This window comes from Bos grunniens, chromosome 4 (assembly GCF_055505025.1).
Source record: "Bos grunniens cultivar Pamir isolate PY7600 chromosome 4, Bosgru_T2T1.0, whole genome shotgun sequence".
In the NCBI taxonomy this organism is placed as follows: Eukaryota; Metazoa; Chordata; class Mammalia; order Artiodactyla; family Bovidae; genus Bos; species Bos grunniens.
Window position 1 is genome coordinate 29,162,512 of NC_141168.1, and position 22,085 is coordinate 29,184,596.

At 38.6% G+C, this 22,085-nt stretch overlaps 1 protein-coding gene across 14 annotated transcripts in view; it reads left to right on the forward strand.

Annotated features, from left to right (window-relative positions):
* The window catches only part of GRM8 (glutamate metabotropic receptor 8), an 868,572-nt gene that overhangs the window by 454,894 nt on the left and 391,593 nt on the right, over positions 1–22,085 (forward strand). For 2 of the 14 annotated variants that reach the window (XM_086395806.1, XM_086395807.1), the window contains exon 1: positions 14,224–14,304. The exons of the other annotated variants lie outside the window; for them this stretch is intronic. The gene's annotated coding sequence lies outside the window, so the exon portion shown is untranslated. Of the gene's footprint in view, positions 1–14,223; positions 14,305–22,085 lie in introns of those variants that run through there. 14 annotated transcript variants of the gene reach the window in all.

The window sequence follows — 22,085 nt, forward strand, 5'->3', positions numbered from 1 at the left end:
ACTGTTTATGACCATAGATTTCCCTTCATGTTTTACAGAGAAGACAAATTGAATCAATAAATTAAAAATGTTGTATGTATTTAAGCCTAGTCTCAAAAAGCTCTTATTGTTATTGTTTCTCTTTCCAAAGTCCTTCCCTTGATGTTACACTGTCAGGGAGATGCCTCCTTGCTCAGGATGTGCACTTTTGGCCAGATTGAGTCCTTTGGCTTATATACCGATGTATTCCCCAATTGGCAGTCAAGTGCCTTTGGCTTCCCCTTTTGAAATCCATCTTAAAAACCCATCTTTAGGTTGGCTATGAGGATACATCCAGGATTTTTCTTTTTTATTTATATTTTGCTCAAAAATAGTTTTCCAAAGGTCATGGTAATGAGAGTGTGAGTGGGAATTGGGCATTGAGTATATCTACATTACTCAGATATACATTACTTAGCACCACTTTGCTGACATTTGTGTAGATGTCCCTCTGTTGGCACTGCCTTGTTCTGGCTGTTACCATTCACAGGACAGTTTGATCTCTGAGTACTTCTTTCAGTCCTCCAGGTATGGCACAGGGACTTGTGAGCCATCCCTTCTTCATAAAGCAGATCTAGGGCAGATCTCTCACACTTTGGCCAGTAGAATTTTGCAATAGAATTTCCTTGATTGTTTTTGAAAGTATTTCCCAACCATCTCCCAGAGAGAATGAATCAGAATCTCAAGTGTTGAAGGACTGGTCTTCTGCATTTTTCCTATATTTTTCCAAGTGGTTTGTGGGCACACTGAAGTTCGATGACCAGTATTATGGACTGAGTGTCCTGCTCAATTTCATGTTGTAGCTCTCAGTGTGATGGTATTAGGAAGGGGGTGTTTGGGAGGTAATTAGGTTTAGATGGGGTTATTAGGTTGGAGGTCTCATCCCCTCCAGCAGGGGATCTTCCCGAACCAGGGATTGAACCTGCGTCTCTTATGTCTTCTGCTTTGGCAGGCGGGTTCTTTACCACTAGCATTACCTGGTAAGCCCCTCATAATGGGATTAGTGCCCAGGTAAGAGGGACAGACCCCAGAGCTCCCTCTGTCCATCACATGAACATATAGCAAGAATGCAGCCATCTGCAATCCCTCGCCAGAATCCAGCCCATGCTGGAAACCTGATCGCTGACTTCCTAGTCTCCAGAACTGTGAGAAATAAAGGTCTGTTGTTTAAGTCACCTATCCATTAGAATTGTGTTACAGCAGCCCAAGCAGACTAAGACAGTCATGTTCTAGGGAAAACTTCCCACATCTAGACATAAAATGTAGTCTCTCATCATCTTTTAGGATGAGAATGAAGATGTAGGGTACAAAGAATGATTACTTGGAGATTAGTTCTTGCATAGAGATGTTGCCTCAGTTTTTCTACTGTGGTGACTATTGTGTTATCAGGTGTCTTCCTGCTCCTCTGTTATTACCCCCTCAAAGTGCTCCACACAAGCTGCATTTAGTGCAGAAAAGTTTTCAAAGCACGTCTCAGGTGTTGGATTTAAACTTTTAAATGTCCTGATTCCTAGTCCGCCCTTGGCTAGGCAAGAGACTGTAAGACTCCTTATGTTTCTGCAGAGTTAACTGAATTTGCTTTACCATTAAATTTGAGACTGTCGTGTGACCTCCCAGTATGCATTAAAATTAACAACATCCCTTTAGTCTTCAGTACAAAATCATATCTTTTTTTGACATTCTGCAAAATTCATGAACTTACATTGAATTTTCTGAAATTAAAACAGCATGTTAACAAATGGGAGTAAATATGATTTATGGGGTGATGAAGCCATTCAGCATATGCTGTAGCTTTTAATGCTTGATTATTACCATTAGCTAGGGAGCCAGCACACAATGCTTGAGAAAGACGACTGGTAGACGAGTATTTTCTCTAAAATGAAAATATCAAAAGGGCATGTGTCTTCCTAAGTTTTGTTGGAAATGATGGTCACATGGTTTGGAAAATTAAAGTCTGCAGCCACTTTGCTGTCCTTCCTTTATACTAAAGATTTCCTACTAAATAGCTTCTTAGTTAATATTAGGACTATACTTGATTACATAACATATAAATCTAAGGTAAAAAATTAAAAGGTATGTAAACTATTTAATTAGTTAAGAAAAAAATGAGTTGTTATCCCAATTCAGCTTTATCATGGTTGATTGTATATGACATTTCTTTTTGCTTTAACTGAATGGAAATTGAGTTTAGATACTGTGTATATAAGTAAGTTTAACAACAGCCTAAATATATTCAAGGGCTTTCCAACTGGCTCAATGGTAAAGAGTCTGCCTGCCAATACAGGAGACACAGTTTTGATCTCTGGTCTAGGAATATCCCCTGGAGAAGGAAATAGCAACTTACTCTAGAAAATCCCATGGACAGAGGAGCCTGGTAGACTACAGTCTATGGGGTTGCAAAAGGTTGGATGAAACTTAGTGACTGAACAATAGCAGCAAGTATATTCAAGGAAAATGCATTATAAATTATGATAAGTGAAAAATGTTTGAATGTCCATTCTTTGCTTTATGAGATTTACTACAACAATTATCCCTTCCAGTGTGAAGCACTGTTCTGACAGAGCACAGACCTGAGTACACCAGAAATCTGATCCATTCACTATGGCCTTATTTTGGAATTAGGGTTAGGGTTAGGGATTACCCAGTGACTCAATGGTAAAGAATCCGCCTGCAATGCAGGAGACACAGGTTCTATCTCTAAGTTGGGAAGATCCTCTGGAGGAGGGCATGGCAACCCACTACAGTATTCTTACCTGGAGAATCCCATGGACAGAGGAGCATGGCAGCCTACAGTCCATGGGGTTCCAAAGATTCAGACAAGACTGAAGTGACTTAGCATGCATGGTGTATATGTACAAGCTCCTGGACAAAAGAGAGGCAATGATCTAGGTTTTGACATGACTCTGCCCCGATCTTGAAGTTCCCTGGGCTTTTGGCACATAGTAGGTACACAGCACATGTCTTAACATTAATTTGTACAGTTTTGCAAATCTATTATACTTATTGAGATGGCTTTGTTCTCTGCCAAGGGAAAAGACATCTAGTCGACTAAATTCCTGGATATGGAAACTCTTAAAATTAAATAGAAAAGAAATTCAACCATTCAAATATAGTATAACATACAAGGGACTATTTTATCTATGGACATTTCATTTGTGGGTAGCTCTTTCTAAGTTTTGATTTTTTTTTTTAATCAATGCTGTTTCCATTTTCTAAGTTGTTATGTAAAGGTACAAATTCAGAGTCTGTTCTTGGTATGATTCTCTCATTTTACCAGGTCTTGTAACAGTATTTAAATACACTTCTGAAAGCATAGCCATTTTGCCGTATTCTAAGGCCATTTGTGGTGAGAACTTTGGACTTGAATTGAGGAATCTGGTAATTTGTCACTTATTAATTTTGCGACTCTAGGCCAGTTGTTTAATGTCTATAAACCTTAGGTTTTTTATTTATTAGTCAAGAATAATGACAGTAATAAAGAAAATAATAATGCCTCATAGTAACTTGTACATTTTGAAGAAGGTCATGCTTGCTTAATCGCTTTCTAAATTCTGATATAGCAATGGACATGAAGGGCTGCCCAAGTGGTCTTCCCAAGTTCCACTGTTTTTAAACTAGTCTTGTGGGAAAGAGGGGGCTTCTAGACAGAGTGATATGGTACAGAGGTTTTTATGACACCATTCCTAATGCTCATTTGTTGTCTTCTGTAACTTTACTACATATGGATTAAGAAGGGAGGATACAATATAATGGGACTGCTAAGTCATAAAGAAAGAAATATTTCAAAATATTTCTTAGTCACTAACCAAGATGGTAAAGAAATTAATAAAAACCTTATATTCCAGTTCTTGCTAAAAAAGATACTTGCACTGATATCTCAAGCTGTATTGCATAAAGAATACTATGGGTTTGGGGCAGGTACCACTGGCAATCATTATTGTGACATGCCAAATAGAAATCAGAGACTGAGCACAGTTTGTCCAGATGTAGTCTGTTAGTGGTACACAGTGGCCTGCCAACAAGCAGAGTCCTTCGCGTGGCAAAGCACCCTGCTCCCAATCAAGCACACAGGAGGTGAGGGAGAGAGGTGCTGTCATAAGACAGTAATGACTTCCTGGGAAGTGGATCAATGAACTTTTGGAGTCAGCATGTTTTAATTATTGACTTGTTCTTTGGCTCCTTCTTTCTTCATACCCACTTGTGATTTATATATAAAAATATTTTTTATTCATAACACAATGCTAAAGCCACAATTGAAACAAACTCTGCAACATCCCCTTGCTATTAATTTACCCAGACTGTCTCTTATTGGAGAATATGCAGTGACTCACTGAGGGAGGAGCCCTGGCCACCCCAGTCTGGGAAAGAGTAACAATCACAGTGATGATATTTTCAATATAAAAACTTCCTTTCATCTTATGTAAAAATGAATCAAAAAAATTTTTTTAGAAATCCTGCTTTAATGATTTGTGACATGCAATCTAAAAATAAAAATGCTCTTCTTATGCAAATAGAGATTTAAGACAGATTTCCTTTTGTGTTCCCCACTCTCTGCTACATGCACACACACACACACACACACACACACACACTCACACACACAGGATATAAAAATATCTGTCTAGAATTCCCAGAAACCTACCAACCACTATTGATGAAACCCCTAGTAGTCTTGGTTAATTTCCACCCTGCTGTAACTAGTCATGGCGGTGAACCAATCCTTTAGTCATTATCACTCTTCCCTAGGTGAGGATAGAGGTATGACGTGATGCAAAAAAACATTGTCAAGGAGTTTCTGTGAACTGACTCCTTGATGGGTCACAGATTATGTCCAGGAATGTCAAGAGATGTGCTGGAGTGGCTATGGGGGCAAACAAACAAATCTTCAATTCTCTCAGCCATGTTGGTAGGACAGTGCTTCTAACCTGCAGTTCTCCAAATGCAATAAAATTAATAACTAGTTGATGATTGTACCAGAGGTTTTCTGATTAATGGATTGCTATAGCCTGTGTATATAAGTCCCCGGTTGTATGTGGCAGAGCTGTGTCCTTTTTATTTCTGTTTTTTTCCTTTTGGACTGTGTTTGGATCCCATGTTTAAGATGAGGATAAATAAAAGACATGTCATCCCATTTGCAGATGGGTGGTATGGCAAACTCAGGGCCTGGGAAGCAGTTGCTTGTTCAGCTCTTGTATTCTTTAGATTAAAGTTAAGCTGCTATATCAGAGTCTCCAAACTGCAAGTTGTTTTCTTTTAAGGAAATGAAGCTGTTAAGTTGCAAGTGTAGCTTCCATTCACATTATGTTGACAGGAACAGGGCTACACCTTGTAGGGAAATGTAGTCTCTTCACCTTTCAACTATTCAGTACAGTAGCTATGGCCCCATGAGGCTGTTGAGCCCTTGCAATGTGCCTGGTCAAAACTGAGATGTAATATTACATGTAATATACGTGTCAATTTCAAAAACTCAGAATGGTAAAAGAAAGCATGCTGTCTCAAGATGTTTTATATTAATTGCATGTTGACACAATAGTATTTTGGATATATTGGGCTAATTAAGATATGTTATTAAAGTGAATTTCACCTCTTTATTTTTACTTCAATTAATGTGGCCAATAAAAAATCTAAAATCACATTTGCGGCTCCTGTAGCATTTCTGTTGGATAATGTTGCATCCAGCTGATAGCCAGGAACACAGATTAACCTGCAATACTATGGAAGAAGAGAGAAGGGATTGAGATGACAGCTAGCAGTGTGTCCCACTGTAGTACCTCAACATCTCACAAAATTTTAGTGCTTGCTCAGAGTATGTTGATTCAACAAATAATTAAATTACTGTGCTTGGATCCCAGAATATATCAGTCTTGAGTGATGGGCTAAATTCAGCTGACATAGTGTGTCTTAAATTTTATCGGTACAACTATGGGACTGGGAGAAAAGAGCTAAAGCAATATATTTATAAAGAAACCTGGGGTTTTTTCTTCTTTAGTCAGCTCAATATGTGTCAATTATGTGATGTGGCCACCACAAAGTCTAATGCAATTTTGGACTGCATTAATAAAATAAAAATCTGTTCTTTCAAAAAACAGACGACATTCTTGACCTACTATTTACTTTGCTGAGATTACAACTATAATGGCTCAGTAGGGGATCCTGAAATGTACAATAAGTCTTATTTCACAAGGTGAAACTTGAGATCTCTGGTTGGATTGTTTGGAGGATATGTTCAGTTTATGATTCCTATGAGATACTTGATGGGGATGTTTGGAATGCACATGTGTATATGAGTATAAAAATTAGAAGATAGAAATGTCTTGAAGGTTAGATGTGATAATTGTCTGTAACATGGGTGGCCAGTAACACCAGAGATAGAGCTACAATTGTGCCAGGAGAGTGCAGCTCAGTTTAGTTGCACAGTCTTGTCCGACTCTTTGCGACCCCATGGGCTGCAGCACACCAGGCTTCTCTGTCCATCACCAACTCCCGGGGCTTGCTCAAACTCATGTCTATTGAGTTGGTGATGCCATGCAACTATCTCATCCTCTTTTGTCCCCTTCTTCTGCCTGCAATCTTTCCCAGCATCAGGGTCCTTTCCAATGAGTCAGTTCTTCACATCAGGTGGCCAAAGTATTAGAACTTCAGCATCAGTCCTTCCAATGAATATTCAGGACTGATCTCCTTTAGGATTGACTGGTTCAATCTCCTTGCAGTCTAAGTGACTCTCAAGAGTCTTCTCCAACACCACAATTCAAAAGCATCAATTCTTCGGTGCTCAGCTTTCTTTATGGTCCAACTCTCCTATTCGTATATGACTACTGGAAAAACCATAGCTTTGACTAGACAGACCTTTGTTGGCAAAGTAATGTCTCTGATGTTTAATATGCTCTCTAGGTTTGTCATAACTTTTCTTCCAAGGAGCAGGCATCTTTTAATTTCATTGTTGCCTTCACCATCTGCAGTGATTTTGGAGATCAAGAAAATAAAGTCTGTTACTGTTTCCATTGTTTCCCTATCTATTTGCCATGAAGCAATGGGACCAGATGCCGTGGTCTTAGGTTTTTGAATGTTGAGTTTTAAGCCAGCATTTTCACTCTCCTCTTTCAATTTAATCAAGAGGCTCTTTATTTCTTCTTTGTTTTCTGCCATAAAGGTGGTGTCATCTGCATATCTGAGGTTGTTGGTTATTTCTCCCAGCAATCTTGATTTCTACTTGTGCTTCATCCAGCTTGGCATTTCACATGATGTACTCTGTATATAAGTTAAATAAGCAGGGTGACAATATACAACCTTGATGTGCTTCTTTCCCAATTTGGAACCAGTCTGTTGTTCCATGTCTGGCTCTAACTGTTGCTTCTTGACCTGCTTTGTAGACAAACAAGATGGCAGAGTAGAAGGACATGAGCTCATCTTTAGGAGAGTGCAGAGTTAGAAATAAGCACCAACATTTTGAGGTAGGTTATGAGAATAACCTCTTGATGAAAGTGAAAGAGGAGAGTGAAAAAGTTGGCTTAAAGCTCAACATTCAGAAAATGAAGATCATGGCATCTGGTCCAATCACTTCATGGGAAATAGATGGGGAAACATTGGAAACAGTGTCAGACTTTATTTTTTGGGGCTCCAAAATCACTGCAGATGGTGACTGCAGCCATGAAATTAAAAGACGCTTACTCCTTGGGAGGAAAGTTATGACCAACCTAGACAGCATATTGAAAAGCAGAGACATTACTTTGTCAACAAAGGTCCATCTAGTCAAGGCTATGGTTTTTCCAGTGGTCATGTATGGATGTGAGAGTTGGGCTGTGAAGAAAGTTGAGTGCCAAAGAATTGATGCTTTTGAACTGTGGTGTTGGAGAAGACTCTCGAGAGTCCCTTGGGCTGCAAGGAGATCCAACCAGTCCATCCTAAAGGAGATCAGTCCTGGGTGTTCATTGGAAGGACTGATGCTGAAGCTGAAACTCCAGTACTTTGGCCACCTCATGTGAAGAGTTGACTCATTGGAAAAGACTCTGATGCTGGGAGGGATTGGGGGCAGGAGGAGAAGGGGACGACAGAGGATGAGATGGCTGGATGGCATCACTGACTCGATGGACAGAAGTTTGGGTGAACTCCGGGAGTTGGTGATGGACAGGGAGACCTGGCGTGGTGCGATTCATGGGGTCGCAAAGAGTCGGACACGGCTGAGCGACTGAACTGAACTGAACTATGAGAATAAGTGCCACGGAAGGGGACCGAGAAAACAGTGAGAAAGGTGAGTGATAAATCAGGACATGTGGTATTGCAGCTGAGCAAACGTGTCAGAAGGAGAGACTACTCAGTAGTGTTGAGGCTGCCGTGTGGTCCAGGAGTAAAGGACCAAGAAGTTTCTTTTAAAATGAACAGCTAGAGAGCTCTTGGTGTCCTTGATAAGAGCCATTTCAGTACCTTGATGGGGAAGGAAGCCACTGAAGAGGGAATCAGAACCAAAAGAAAAAGATGAACTTAGGTCACAGAGAGGAGATAATTCTTATAAGAAGTTTTGCTCTGACATATTGCTATCACAAATCTGTTGATGTGATGTCCTGAGAAGGACACAAAATTCGATCTTCCATGGGCGGGGGAGCCTGGTAGGCTGCAGTCCATGGGGTTGCTAAAAGTCAGACACGACTGAGCGACTTCACTTTCACTTTTCACTTTCATGCATTGCAGAAGGAAATGGCAACCCACTCCAGTGTTCTTGCCTGGAGAATCCCAGGGATGGGGGAGCCTGGTGGGTTGCCATCTATGGGGTTGCACAGAGTTGGACACGACTGAAGCGACTTAGCGGTCTTGCTAAAAATGTGATATTTTTTCAAATTGCAATGCTGAGAAAATAGACAAACCCCAGCTGCATGGCATTCTATAAAATAACCAATTAACTCTCTTTAATTGTTTATTAATCAGTTAGGTCATGGCTAGAGTAGACAAAGGAAAATGACACCAATGAGCATTTCCTTGTTTTGGTCTTTGTGCCATAATTATGCAATATGGTTAACATTAGGGAAACCTGGGGAAGGCTATATGGAAACTTTCTGTACTAGTTCCACAATTTTTGTCTAAGTCTAAAATGAGTTCCAAAAAAGAAGACTTTTTAGTTTTGCTCTGAAGGGAAGGGGAGGGATGGGTGATAATACCTGGAAAGAATATGAGGCCAAGGAGGATTCAAAATTGGCAATAGGGTGAAAATTATCTATAATATTTTAAAAGAGCTTTGTGGAAATTTTTCACTTGATGTTTCATTACTATGCCTCGGAGGAAATCCTGCTGTTTTCTTGTTGTGATTCTTCGTGTCTAGATGGTAAAAAAGAGACGTGAACAAGTTAAACATGATCACACAGCAGGAAGGGGGCAGAACTAGGATTTGAAGCTGATTTCTTAAGTCATAGCATTCCATATTCTCTTTGAAAATGGAGAGAAATTAGGTATGCTTAAATGTTACTTAGATGGGGAGACATAGGCAAGTCAAGAAAAATAAGGAATAGAGGGTGGACTCCAGAATATGGATGGAATATGGACTTGGACCTGAGAAGGGATAAAGAATATATAGAGAATACATGATAAAGAATAAGTAGAACAGTAGGAAATGAATCGGTTCCTGGCTGGATACCACTGAGAAGAATCTTCTCAGTGGTTTTTCATTTCTTTGTAAAATAGGAGGGGGAATTGGAAGTTTGAGACAGTAGAAGGATTTCAGGAAGGCCAGTGTAGAGAAAAGCAGAGAGCTGGGAAAGGCCATGCAGTGTGGGGGAGGCATGCTGAGAAGCTGCTAGTCAGACTGCACACCTGTGGTTCTACCATCTCAGCAGTGGTATAGCTTTCTCTGGCATGTTCTATAGTCCAGGCTGTGGGTTGCTGAATTTATCCAAGACTGAGTGTTTTGCCAGGTGGGTGCCACAAAACAATTGATCAAGGAAGAGAATGATGTTAAAAGAGAGTGAAATGGACAGACTCAAATCTGACTAATGGGAATGGGGTAAAGATAAGGTGGGGTTGATAGAAAGGAGTTAGAATCAGTATATTGTTACAATTCATATTTCTCTGACAGCTAGTGCCTGGTGAATACTTTTCATATACTTATTGGCCATTTTTATTTCTCCTTTTGTATATTGTCTGTAACTGTCTTATTCTTGCAATCGGGATTTTTTTTTTTCCTTTCTAGCTACTTATTTATTTAGTCAATTCACAGTGTTGTGTTAATTTCTGGTGTACAGCTAAGTGATTCACTTATATGAATGGATGAAGAATATATGACACATACCCCCACACACATATAAACACAATGGAATATAACTTGGTCATTAAAAAGAATGAAACAATGCCATTTGAAGCAATATGGATGGACTTAGAGATTATCACACTAAGTGAAGTAAGTCAGAAAAAGAAAGACAAATACCGTATGATATCACTTATATGTAGAATCTAACCTATGACCCAAATGAACTTATTTATGAAACAGACATAGAGAAAACAAATGGTTACCAAAAGATAAAGGGGGTGGAGGGAAAAATTAGGAGTTTGAGATTAGTAGATACAAGCTACTGTATGTAAAACAAGGGAATTTTTTTCTTACTAATATGTATGAATGATTTGGTTTAAGGATATGATGTATTTATTCAATCAACAGATATGTTTCTCATTCTTTCAGTTTTGTGGTTTACATTTTTATTTTCTTTCTACAAGATTTTATTTGAACCTATAGATTCATGTTGTCCAAAATAGCAACCATTAGTTATAAGTGACTATTAAATTTAAAAATAATCTGAACTGTAGTTAAATAGAAAAAAATGGAATAAAATTAAGTCTTGCAGTCTCCTTAGTTAAATTTGTAGTTTCCTGTACCTATGTGGCTAATGGCTACTGAATTGGACAGTGTGACCAGGGGACATTTCTATCAATGCTGAAAATTACATTGATCAACACTGCTATAGAATTACTTTTTAATTAGAAAAGCAGTCACTGCTTTCTCAATTGATGTCTGCCTATGAAGTAATATCTAGAAAGATTTTTTCCATCCTTCAACATATTTACATATTTATTTATGCTTTTGCATTGTGTGAACTAAAGTCTGACTTGTAGTCTCTTCAAACTTTTGATCACAAATCTCAATAATGTTAAATGAAATTGAAGTGACATCTTTATAATTTAATGGATACTTAAATATTCATAATTTATTTATTGGCTATCTATTGCTTTGATTTATCTGTTAGAATCAATTTCACCTTGATGCATATTTATCAAGGAGGTAAATACAATGAAGAATAAAGCATGATTCATATTTTACCAAGGAGGTAGTAGACATAATAAATATTTATAAAATATGATAGTAATATGAAAAATACAGTGCTGTTTCAAAGGTTTTTAAAGCAGACTATGTCTCTGGGGAGTTGTGAGGAAGAGGAGAGCGTTAAGGTGATGTCATATGTATGTGTGTGAACAGGAACAGGGGGAGTGGGAAAAAGGAGAGAAGGAGGAGTAAGGAGAAAAAATGTGATAAAGTGTGCAAAACTAAACTGTGAAATAGTTTGTGTGTGACACAAACTAGTGTCACACAAACTAATTTGTAAGCCATGCTAAGATTTGTTCACTAGGAGGATCTTCTGATTGTTCAGTCAAGGCTAAATGATTGGTTGGGTGGACACAGAATCAGTGAACTTTTTTAGATAACTAGTCTATTTATGATCCAGGTGAGAGCTAAGGAGGGCCAGAACTAAGGCATTAGCAGTGGGCTGGATTAGAGAGATTTTAGCAGGTAGAAAAAAAGGAGCTGGTAATAATTGGATATCGAGGGAAATGCTGATTGAGTGATATTCCAAGGTCTACCTCCTGTAGACTAGAGTAAAGCATGCCTCGGTTCAGTTCAGTCGCTCAGTCGTGTCTGACTCTTTGCAACCCCTTGGACTGCAGCACTCCAGGCCTCCCTGTCCATCACCAACTCCTGGAGTTTACCCAGAGTCACGTCCATTGAGTTGGTGATACCATCCAACCATCTCATCCTCTGTCATCCCCTTCTCCTGCCTTCAATCTTTCCCAGCATCAGTGTCTTTTCAAATGAGTCAGCTCTTTGCATCAGGTGGCTAAAGTATTGGAGTTTCCACTTCAACATCAGTCCTTCCAGTGAACATTCAGGACTGATTTCCTTTAGGGTGGACTCGTTGGATCTCTTTGCAGTCCAAGGGACCCTCAAGAGTCTTCTCCAACACCACAGTTGAAAAGCATCAATTCTTTGGCACTCAGCTTTCTTTATAGTCCAACTCTCACATCCATACATGACTACTGGAAAAACCATAGCCTTGACTAGATGGACCTTTGTTGGCAAAGTAATGACTCTGCTTTTTAATATGCTGTCTAGATGGGTCATAACTTTTCTTCCAAAGAGTAAGTGTCTTTTAATTTCATTGTTGCAGTCACCATCTGCAGTGATTTTGGAGCCCCCAAAAATAGTCAGTTCACTGTTTCCCCATCTATTTGCCATGAAGTAATGGGACTGGATGCCATGATCTTAGTTTTCTAAATGTTGAGCTTTAAGCCAACTTTTTCACTCTCCTCTTTCACTTTCATTAAGAGACTCTTTAGTTCTTTTTCACTTTCTGCCATAAGGGTGGTGTCATCTGCATATCTGAGGTTATTGATGTTTCTCCCAGCACACTTGATTCCAGCTTGTGCTTCTTCCAGCCCAGCATTTCTCATAATGTACTCTGCATATAAATTAAATAAGCAGGGTGACAATATATAGCCTTGACGGACTCCTTTTCCTATTTGGAACCAGTCTGTTGTTCCATGTCCAGTTCTAACTGTTTCTTTCTGACCTGCATACAGATTTCTCAAGAGGCAGGTCAGGTGGTCTGGTATTCCCATCTCTTTCAGAACTTTCCACAGTTTATTGTGGTCCACACAGTCAAGGGATTTAGCATCGTCAATAAAGCATGCCTCAGGTTCTGTCAAAAATGAACCAGTCTCCAGACATGGAGAAGCTGAATAGTAGGCAATATGCCATTCACCTTATTACTGTCATTTCCTTGTCAGAGTTCTCAATAACTTGAGATGATTTTATTCAGTTTGAGTTTGATTTCCTTAGTTGTGATTTAGCTTAAAAGAATATCTTAATGCTGAAAAATAAAATGTACTTGCCTAAGTTCATCATAATGCTGAGGTTAATTCTGATAAGGATTGTGAAAATCCACAACTTTAAAAATGTTAAATGAATAGCTTAGAGCATCTTCCCTTTTACAGAATTTATTTGAGGTGGACTGAATATGACAAGAAGAGTGGAATTATTAGAGTTGAAAGATTTGACATTTGATATTTTCTGTTGGCACTAATGGCCTAAAAGTTAGTTTAATGACAACAAGCAGAAAGAAATTATCTTTGCATCTTTCAATTATATCTTCTGAATGTTCTTTCTGGAATATATTTAACAGGACAGTTAATGTTATTCACTTCAAGAAGATAATCAAGCCCCAAGTCAATACCACAGAAAACTAAGTTTAGATTTAACTGGCTGTAGGACATGCTTATACTAGGGAACTCATGAGGTTGAGGTTGTAGGGGTGGGTGCGTATCTAATTTGGAAGCCAATTTTATTGTTTGACAGCTGAAGATAAGACATTTCTGTTAATATTACATTGACTAATACATTTTTCATTAAGTTAAAAATGTCAGTTTTCTTAGAAGTTTCCTTCTTTAGCATCCTTCTTTTATCTAGTTTGAAAAAATTTTTTAAGAATTAAAAAAAAAAATCATTGTTGCTATTTCCCAGACAGAGTTAAAGACTGCAGTTTACTAGTTGAACTACCTCTGATTCTGTTTTATCCATAGGCTTGCAAAGATTTTGGGATGCTGTGGCATTTACTGTAGCTTTGGGGAAAAGGTGTGTCAAGAGAAATGAGAATGAAAAGAACATCTAATGAAATAATATAGAATTAATCTAAGATATTTTCTTTATCCTCTTGAAGGGATATTTTACTTACCTTGGTGAAATGAAATCTTTTTCACTGAGGTGAGTTATGGACTCAAAAATGGGAATACCTAAACAAACCTCCCTGCATCCATTCCCCTCAAATGTTTGATTCTGAAAATATTCGTCAAAACTGATGATGGCCAAAGTGGTCAGGATGTATGTAGAGGATGATAAATGATTGGGAAGGACTTTTTGTAAATATGCAACCTACAGGATATTTTCTCAATTTATAGGTAACTGTACATCGATAATCTTCAGTAAATAAACTGAGCCTTACAAATGAATCAGACAAGCAAAAACTCATCATCCCTCAGGTAAATTATTTCTGAGGAACTTGGTAACTATTTTGCAAATATTTAAATGAATGTTTATGGCATTGATTTAGTGAATCCTCATACATATTCCCCATGGTATCATTTTGCTGTAATTTCTTCTACTGTATTAAAATGAATTAAATAGTAAATATTGCACAACCTACTCTGGGTTGTTTAGCTATTAAAATACCACAAATTGTGAAGAAAACTCACCTAAGTTAGTGAAGATAAGTGTTGGTAGTGGTTTAGTTGCTAAGTCACGTGCAACTCTTTGTGATCCCATGGATTGTAGCCCGCTAGGCTCTTCTGTCCATTGCATTTCCTAGACAAGAATACTAGAGTGGGTTACCATTGTCTTCTCCAAGGGATCTTCCCAACCCAGGGATCAAACCCACGTCTCCTGTGTCTCCTGCACTGGCAAGTGGATTCTTTACTGCTGAGCCACCTGGGAAGCCCAAAGATAAGTGTTAATAGAGACATAATTTAGTTCTGTTCCAAACCCTCTATCCTGACAAAATTAGAGGAGTAATTCAATTACTAACCATTTATTTTTATGAACACCAATTTAAAGAAAAGTAAAATGAAAAAAGGAGCCATAAATGTGTGGAAACAATTGAAGTGTGTATAAATCAATGTTGAACTTCTCACCATATTAGATTCCAAGACAAGGAACCGATATTGGATTATATTAAGAATTTTTTAGTGGTCATAATGGTATTGCAGTTATATTTTATGAGAGTCCTTATTTTTTTATAGGTACATAATAGAATATTATAAATGAAATTATATGTTGTTTGGGATTTGCTTCACATAAAATAAAATGGAAGGGAGATTTGGGGGTCTGTGAGTGGAAAAGATTATCCATGAGTTGATAATTGATGAAACCAAGTGACAAATATATGGAGGTTTCTCATATTCTGTGTACTTCTGCATATGCTATGATTATAACATATATATAACCTAGTGTATATGCAATTTCTTAACACCACTGTGAGGTAGCAAATGGCAATCCAGGATTACAATCCAGATTGCAGAACTCAGCAAATACAAAACACCATCATCTTCGTCATCAATATAGTCCCTGCTTATTGGCCACCTATGTGCCAGACAATAGGACAAATATGTTTCAAATTTGTCAGATTTAATCACCACACCACATCCATTGAAGTAAGAAAAATAAGTGGTGCTTATTTTTCAGATAAGAAAACTGAGGCTTAGAGATAGTAAGTAGCTTTCAATAATATACATATCCTGAATGGCAGAACTAATAGTTAGTAGGTAAGTAAGTAAGAACTAATAGTAAGTGAGCTATGATGTCTTTTCACATTATAGGTACACCTGCTAAGGTTAAGTGTGCTGTGGACTGTGTACAAATGCATGAAAATGAATGAAGATCATTCAAATGAAAAATAGCAAAACTACATTATATAGGTCTTGCTATATCTCCTACTGCCACCATTTGTATTTGTCAGAGATTCAGAGATAGGCAAGAGAGTAGGCAATCTTTTACCAAACAAACAAGTAGAGCCCCTAGGTAATCTCTGATTGGACATCGTCGACATGAACTAGTACTGGCACATCTAGAGTGATTGGTTTCAGGAGCATATTTGGCTTTTCTGGGTTGGTCCTGTGTTGGAAGTGAGAACAAAAATAGGAAAAGTGGCTGACACTTTCTCCAGAGGTCGTGGTTTGGTTCCTGGGCTGGTTGCTATAGAATCTGTGGGTCTGAGTTCTGTTGTCATATATGATTGGTCATTGTCCATTTGTATATTCGGTGTCTCCGGGCATTTCTCTCACTTGAAAAGAGGTTGGCCAGTGCATGGGAAGCTAGACATCCGGATCATCAGCACTCAAGAGGGTTTGGTTGTTTCCATAATCATTTCATGCCAAGATCTTTTAGCTTTATGTTGTTATAGCACTATGACTGTCATCTGATAGGAGACTTGTTTCAATACAGATGTACTTAAGGCTCTAGGAAAAGTGCAGCAGACCAGCATCATGATCACTCTGACTAAAACAAGAAAATTAACAGCCCTCATAAGATATTTTGGGACCAAGAACTCCAACTGACCAAATCAGGTTATGAGAACAAATTTCACACAGCATGGGGATCACATTTGAGATCCAAGTAGCTTTTTCTTAAGACAAAGTATATATAGGATGTTCTAAATTGTCTGCTTCATTGATCATGTATAGCAAGAATTATTAGTAGTGGCACAGAGGCCACCAGGACTAGCAAACACATCTAGAGCAATGAGATTGTCCATTACTGCTTCTTCCAATGAGTTGAGAGTGATGTATATTTCATGTCAGTAACAGATAATATTGTTAATAACTTCTGCTGGAGTTAATGTTAAGTTTCGAACAGTCTTTTCTACTTATATGATTCCTACTGTTGGGAGCTCTGCTCTGATTCTTCATATAAACCATGAGTCAGTGATTCTAGGTAGAGTGCCTGAATAATCAAAGTGAAAGTGAAAGTTGCTCAGTCATGTCTGACTCTTTGCAGACCCTATAGACTATACAAGTAATAGATTATACATAGACTACATATGGAATTGTCTATACATAGAATTCATGGAATTCTCCAGGCCAAAATACTGGAGTGGGTAGACGTTGCCTTCTCCAGGGGATCTTCCCAACCCAGGGATCCAACCCAAGTCTCCTGCATTGCAGGCAGATTCTTTACCAGCTGAGCCAACAGGGAAGCCCAAGAATACTGAAGTGGGTAATCTATCCCTTTTCCAGCAGATCTTCCCAACCCAGGAATCAAACCAGGGTCTCCTGCATTGCATGCAGATTCTTTACTAGCTGAGCTACCAGGGAAGCCTGACTAATCAAAGGTGGCCTCTTTTTCTGGAGCTTGTGTTCGAGTTGGAATCTCAAGACTTGATGATGAATAGAATTAGGATTCCTATGTATAGAAGTCTCAGAATGTTATTTCCAAAGTGTATGAAGTGTTAGTTGTAGGCAAACACAACCAGGCTTCCTGGTCACAAAGGATTTAATAACCAGTAGGGGCATTTGGAGAGCCATGAGAAATAGAATTATTTGTGACATGAAGTTGGAACCAAGGCCTTATATTAGCTGGATTACATATTTAAATATCAATTACTCGATTACTATCTTCCAGATAAAAAGTAATTGGCCTATTGTTCAGGGAAAGTTATGAAATTCAAATTAAAAATTATCTAGGGTCTGATCAATAGATGGTAATCATTTTTTTTTTTTTTTTCTGGAGTAGAGGATCAGTAGCAAAGTCACAGTTTGATTTAAGGATCATTTGCCCATGTAGGTGGACAAGTAGTCATTGGAGTAATTCCTTATGATCTCATTTGATGGAACAAGGATTGCTCAGAGGTTTTTCTCAGGAGAGTTGGTTATGGATGACCTGCAAGGAGATCAAACCAGTCAATCCTAAAGGAAATCAACTCTGGATATTCTTTAGAAGGACTGAGCTGAAACTCTAATACTTTGGCCCCCCGATGTGAAGAGCAGACTCATTGGGAAAGACCCTGATGCTGGGAAATATTGAAGGCAAAAGGAGAAAGGGGCAGCAGAGGATGAGATGGTTAGATAGCATCACTGAGTCAGTGGATGTGATTTTGAGTAAACTCTGGGAGATAGTGAAGAACAGGGAAGCCAGGCACGTTGCAGTCCATTGACCTGCAAAGAGTCAGACATGACTTAGTGACTGAACAACACACAGTAGTGTGTAAAATTGAGGGCAGTGACTACTGTGCTGTTTGGAAGACTCTAACAATGGTATTAGAATGACTATGTCTGGATTTAACAATTATAATAAAGAGAGAGCAAAAAAGAGAAAATGGCCACTGTGAGTAGATGACAACCAGGCATCTTTAGAAAATGAGAAGCATGGTTATAGGCAAGACGGTAAAACAAAACAGGAATTAGATAGAGTTCTTGATCTGATATTTTAGGCAGAAACTGTCTACCATCTGAGGTCATATCCCTTTTCAGAAGGCTTTAGGTCCACTGTCTACATCTGAAGACCAGTTACTTCTGTAAGATCTCCAAGAATCTTCAGTTTAACATCCCTTACTGAAGTAGCCTCTTAATTGTGTGGAAGACTGAATTGTGACCCAAGGGTTGACTCCCTGGAATTTCAGTGCTGTATTTTTGTTAAGAGTATGTGATATTTCCTTTAGAAATAAGATTAAGAGCTGTTTTCTTCTGATATCTGTTCCAGTGGTCAGACTCTCCTGGTTGAAGATCATGAAGATGCTGTAGGAAGGCTACCCTAACTTGTTGGTGACAAGACTGGGTATAACTACATGAACATTTTACAATATTTTGTCATATCTCTGTGTAGCAGGTCTAGTATCAGAGACACTTGAATGAAAGAACCTTCAAATGACTGGTTCCTATGCAGAAAACTGATCTGTTCCTGAGGGAAGGCTAGGGAAAGTAACTGACCTCTCAAAGGAGGCTGGCTTATGGGTTTCTGAAAATTTTGTTAAAGATGCCATTGGTTCTTTCAGCCATTCTAGAAGATTGTGGCAGATTTTGAGTAAGGGGATAATGACTTACATATTTCTTTTACAATGGTTCCCATAAAGCATGTGCATTGGTCACGTGATACAAAAGTTGATATGTCCCGTATTAGAAACGTGTAATCAAGAAGCTTTTAAGTAACTATGAAGAATGTAGCTTTTCAGTAAGGAAGTGTTTCAACCCATGCTAAAAATAAACACGTATTAGCTAAAATATATTCATATCTGATGGAGGATGAAAGTGGGATAAAGCCGTCTGAAGGTGTTAAAGAGTCCTTGAGGCTTTAGTTCCTGGCCATGTTCACCTTTATAGCTTTTCCAGGATTGTGTGGTCAACAGGTGACGCATGACCTGAAAATAGTTTTGGCTGTCTTTATAAAATTTCTCCCAAATGTTGATGTAAGATAGTAACCAATTTGTCTACACCATGATGAGTAACTTAATAGAGCAATTGAACTGAAATTATTTTGTGCCACCCAAATATACTTATTGAGAGTGCCAGAGATGATCTGAGTTAAAGATACAACCAGACTTTTCTCATTCTTCCTTCTTATGGACTTAACTTTATCATTTCCTAGTGGACTCTGAATCCCTTAAGGATTTAATCCTTTCATGTTTAATTAGGATCATACTTTTGATGAGGGCTGCTTATTTGGTGGAATGATCTATTTTAGCATCTCCTTTATTTTTTTTTTGCATCAGCCTCAATGTGCAATTGTTACCTTTCTTTTGCTGTTGTTTTTCATTTGCTAAGTCCTGTCCAACTCTTTTTGACCCCATGGGCACGTGTGTGTGTGTGTGTGTGTGTGTGTGTGTGTGTGTGTGTGTATTACTTGCTCAGTCGTGTCCAACTCTTTGCAACCCCATGGACTGTATAGCCTGCCAGGCTCCTTTGTCCAGGGAATTCACCAGGCAAGAATACTGGAGTGGGTGGCCATTTCCTCCTCTAGAGGATCTGCCCGACCCAGTGATTGACCCTGGGTCTCCTGCATTCCAGCAGATTCTTTACTCCTGAACCACCAGGGAAGCCCCTGGCCACCTCTGTAGGAAGCATCTAAAGGTTCCTTAACTTGTGGTTCATTTCTGATAAAAGTTCCAACAGAGGTGAGAAACCCCTTTGGATCTAAAGAATTCCAAGTCATGTATTATTCCAAAAGTATACTTGCTCTCTGTATATGTTTCTTCTCCAGTCTTTGGCTGGATGACAAGCTCTAATAAGCATAATACCTTCTGCCACCTGAGCTTATTTGAGAATCTGAGGAAAATAGAGGGGGTTTTGGGGAGCCCCTAAGGCATGACTGTCCAGATATTTTGTTGTCTTCTCCACTTAGAGAACTATATTTAAATGAGAACTTAAATTAGCGATCACATGTTCTGCTTGATAACCGCCCCCCCCCCCCCCCCAGTTTTAATTTTGGGATATAATCCATCAACACATAACATTAGGTCAGGGTTCTCAATGGGAGTCTTTACTGAATCTGAGTGAGAAAGTTCTTAACTTAGTAAGTCATCATAAATCATCATAAAGTAATCCCTTCTTCTGGCAGCAGCAGGATTAGGATTCTGCTGTGGTGAAGAGGAATATGAAAAAGAGAGAGTAGTAGAGTGTCCTGAGCAGTTGAGTGAGTAGCTAAGAATGTTGTTCACGCTCAGTCAGCAGCAGTGTCTATACTGTGTGAAGAACCATGAGATCAAGCAGGGGACTTGGAACTAATTCAGGAGAAGCATTGACAAGTTTTGCAGTGGTAGCCTTGAGACAAGGAGGTTAAACCTTGGCAGTTGGGTCAAGGGTGAGGCTGGGTAAGCAAAGAGTTTTTGATGCTCCCATGAAATTGAGTTAAAACTTCAATCTGTCCAGACATGTACAAATAGATAAAAAAGGGCTTTTTCTAGCAAATGATCCCTAGGGAAAGGAGGCTTTTAAAGAGCTTTCTTTTTTTTTTTTTCTTTCTTTTTTTTTAATGGTTTGTTTTTATTTTTTATTTTTTTTTCTAGTAGAAAATACATTTCATAAGAACAAAAATGTAAAAGATAAGATCTCAAAATGGACACAACAGAGCAGTTCATTACTGGCAAAACCAAATTTTCTTGTTTTAAGGTTTTATATATATATATATATATATATATATATTTGCCTCTCAAACATAACCTATTTTATTTTTTAATTTAAATTTATATATTTTAATTGGAGGCTAATTACTTTACAATATTGTGTTGGTTTTGCCATACATCATCATGAATCTGCCACGGGTATACACATGTTCCCCATCCTGAACCCCCCTCCCACCTCTCTCCCCGTACCATCCCTCTGGGTCATCCCAGTGCACCAGCCCCAAGCATCCTATATCCTGCATCAAACCTGGACTGGCGATTCATTTCTTATATGATATTATACATGCTTCAGTGCCATTCTCCCAAATCATTCCACCCTCTCTCTCTTCCACAGAGTCCAAAAGACAGTTCTATACATCTGTGTCTCTTTTGCTGCCTTGCATACAGGGTTATCGTTACCATCTTTCTAAATTCCATATATATGCATTAGTATACTGTATTGGTGTTTTTCTTTCTGGCTTACTTCACTCTGTATAATAGGCTCCAGTTTCATCCACCTCATCAGCTTTCTTTAGGTTACAAAAGGTTTGTGCTTGGCTTCTGCAAGGAGAAGATCTCTTTATCTGGGGCTTTAGCCAATTCACGGAGAGGAATTTCAATCCCAGGAGAACTTGGTGCCTATTATCTGAAACATTAGTTAAATCTAGAAATCCTTTAAATTGTCATGGCGTTGGGGCTAGGATAAGTTTGAATAGTCTTTAGGCTACCAAGAAAGTGTATTCCCCGCCCCACCCCCCCATAGATAACACATGTCCTAAATAATGGGCTCTGGTTTGACAAAACTGTAATTTAGGTTGTGATATGTTATGTCCTTTTCTGCCAAAACTTGGAACAAGAGGAATTCTTTGTATAGGCTTTATTGTCCTCTGAAAAAAGATCATATGTATACTGTATTATAACTAATTCACAAGAGAAGTTTGGATCTTTTAAGTTTTAATTGAGAATCTGAGGAAAACAGAGGGGATTTTGATGAGCCCCTGAGGCGTGGCTGTCCAGGTATCTTGTTGTCCTCTCCAGGGGAAGGTGTAAAGATATTGACTGTACTGGTCTCCAGGCACCCTGTAAAAAGTAGATCAGAGATCCATCACAGTGAAGCAAGTGGCTTCATTTGAAATTGTTGATAGGATGCTACTTGGGTCACATACTACTGGGAAG